Below are 3,363 nucleotides of genomic sequence, written 5' to 3'. Positions count from 1 at the left end.
TCCCGGCCACTCATTTATTTCCGTTTTGAATGGTGTGTTTGGAGCTGTCCAGAAATGACCCCTATGTTCCACCAACTCCCCACGTCCACCTTCACACCAGGTGGCATGTGTGTGTATCTGTATTCATCCCTCTTCCGCTGATTATTCTCAAAGGGTCCATTTCTCCTTCTCTCGAGCTTCGGGGAATGTTGGTGGGAGTGGACGCACCTTGCGGGACTTGACCATCAGCCGGGAGAGCCAACTTTACCCCCGCGCTGGACCTGGGCACGTGGCCAGTCTTGGCTCAGCCGCTGAGTTCCAGCTTCAGGGATGAGCTCACACCCCCTCATGGCCGGTGAGGTGAGGGGCTGGGGGGAGGGGCTTGGGGGGTTTCTTCTCAGGAACTTCCAGAGACTCACTGCCTTGTGCTTGGAGCCAGAAAGAGCAAATGCTGTCAGGAACTGTTAACACCCATCTTTCCATCCCCAGGAAGTTTGCACCATATAGAGAAAGCCTCCTCCATCAAAAATGGCAGCAGAGAAGACTAGAAGCCCGGTTCTTCATGGCATAATCGAACCACAGCATCAAATCGGCTCCAAAGTTAGGCCCACATGACCGCCTCTTTCGTGAATATAGGGGGCAAATCAGAATTGCTTAGCAAGGGGAGAAGCTGTGATACGATGAAAACAGAACGCTATTATTATCTGTTAAAAACAAGCAACAGAGCTCTGTTCATAGCGGTAAGACAGTGTAGATATCCTGAAATAACGCTCACATTAAAACACAACCGCAAAGGTTGGATAGAATATATATTGTTAATGCCCTTTATTTTTTTAATTAAAATTTTTAAAAATGTTTATTCATTTTTGAGAGAGAGAGACAGAGCATGAGCGGGGGAGGGGCAGAGAGCGACACACACACAGAATCCAAAGCAGGCTCCAGGCTCTGAGCTGTCAGCACAGAGCCCGACACGGGGCTCGAACTCACAGACCATGAGATCACTACCTGAGCCGAAGTTGGATGTTCAAATGACTGAGCCACCCAGGCGCCGCTGTTAATGTCTCTTAAAATTACAGCCAAATTGGGGCACCTGAGTGGCTCAGTCATTAAACATCCAACCTTGGCTCAGGTCACGATCTCACGGTTCATGGGTTCAAGCTCCCCATTGGGCTAACTGCTGTCAGCGCAGAGCCCTCTTGGGATCCTCTGTCCCCCTCTCTCTGCCCCTCCTCCACTCACACACACGCTCTCTCTCTCAAAAATATATACACATTAAAAAAATTACAGCCGGATTTGCAAGAACACTTGGGAAGTCCTCAGACACAAAAGTGAAGAGTGAGTGTGTATCCAGAGAGGGGAGGAAGGTGGCACGCGTCCTGAGACCATCAAAGTTCTGCAGAGCTTTACGCCCAGGGGATAAGGGTGAGCGGCAACGTCAAGGGCTTCGGCAAGGTGGGAGGCTGGCTAGGGTACCACCGCAGCGAGACACAACACAAAAAGCTCTCTTAGAAAGAAAGAGGACTTAAAAAAAAAAACCCAACTGCCATCCATCCCACTGGAAGGTGATGACCAGTAAACGCGTCTGTATCTTAGTCTTGGCTCCCTGCGGAGAAGGAATAATGCTCCCCTGAGAGTTTGTAACCACAAACAGGTCCTCATATGACAATTTAGGTTTTGAACCTAAATTCCCACTACCCTTGTGGCCACAAAATGTCAAGCCAAAAATTTAATCTATGGTGGTCCTGGATTGGGGATGTCCCGGCACGTGGCAGGAGCTGACTCAGATCCTCTCTCGGGGAATGCTGCTTGTGTTGGTTAATTTTATGTATCACTTTGACGGGGTGAAGGGATGCCCAGCTCGCTGGTAAAATGTGATTCCTGGGTGTGGCTGTGAGGGTGCTTCTGGAAGAGATGAGCATTTGGATCAGTCCACTGAGCATCGCCCTCATCAATGCAGGTGGGTGTGACCCAATTCTGTGAGGGGCGCAGTAGAACTGAAAGCAGAGGAAAGGTGAATTTTGCTCCCTCTGCCTGACCTGGGACGTCCATATACGCCTGCCCTCCCACATTACTGCTCTTGATTCTCAGACCTTTGACTCCTATTAAATCATGCCACCGGCTTTTCTGTTCTCCGGTGTGCAGAGAGCCGATCCTTGGCCTCCACAATCTCACGAGCTGATTCCAATAGGCAGATAGATAGATAGGGAGATGGATCTGTCTTATTCTGTTTTCTCTGGATGACCCTAACTCTTCACCCCTCAGCCCGGGGCTGGGGTGGGGTGGGTGGGGGAGTCCTATAGAGTCACAATTAAGGTGAGCTTTAATTGAATTAAAAACAACAAAAAGAAGACATTAGGGAAAAAAAAGTCAGCGAGAAAACAAGCTGTGTAATCAGACCGCAGCTACTGGAGCTATTCGATACAAATGAGAAAATAAGTATGTTCGCTATGTTTAAAAAAAGAGAGAATCTACAAATGAATAAGAAGCAAGGATTTGTAATGATAACTTAGCAGACCTGGAGGGCGAAACACTGAAGAGAACTTCCAAGGAGAAAGAAAAGAGTTCCAATAGCCAAAGCTGGAATCCATGACCCAGCAAACAAGACCTGGAGAAATTATCCAAAACTCACACAAAAAGGTGAAGCTATTTTTTTAAATATATGAAAAAGAAGCTAGGTGGTGTGGAGAAGAGAGGGAGAGGCTCTGAACTGGGTCTGGGGGCTCCTGGGTGGCTCAGTTGGTTAAGTGTCTGACTCCATCTCAGCTCAGGTCTTCATTCTGAGGGTTGTGAGTTCAAGCCCCGTGTTGGGCTCCTTGCTGGGTGTGGAGCCTACTTAAAANGTCTGAAAAGACCTCCAAAATGTGATATCAGAGTGAATCAGGTAAAAGCAATGATTAAAACTTTTCTAAAATCGATAGAAATCATGAATCCTTAGATTATTGAAGCATGACAAATCCAAAGAAGGAAAAAGAGGAGTCCACAGTTAAACATCCTATAGTAAGAATGCAGGACCCTTAAAATAAAGAGGAGATCCANACAGGCAGAAGAGGAAGGAATCAAGTGTTCAAAGTGTCAGGGAAAGTGACCAACAACCTAGGATTTTCTATCCTGTAAAAATATCATTCAAGAAAGAGGGAAAACCCATTCGAAGACAGATCAGGACAGTATTGACCTCAAAAAGGAAACATGGAAAGGAGGTAGTTCAGGAAGAAGAAAAATAATCCCAGAAGGAAAGACTGACACACAAGAGACAGTAGGGAGCCAAGGACATGGTAAAAATGTGGGTAAATCTAAACCAACATTGGTAGCATAAAATGGCACCCATGAGGGGAACCTGGATGGCTCAGTTGGTTAAATGGTTAAGCGTCCGACTCTTGATGTTGG

This window comes from Crocuta crocuta, unplaced genomic scaffold (genome assembly GCF_008692635.1).
Source record: "Crocuta crocuta isolate KB4526 unplaced genomic scaffold, BGI_CrCroc_1.0 scaffold931, whole genome shotgun sequence".
Taxonomy (NCBI): Eukaryota; Metazoa; Chordata; class Mammalia; order Carnivora; family Hyaenidae; genus Crocuta; species Crocuta crocuta.
This window is presented reverse-complemented; position numbering follows the sequence as displayed.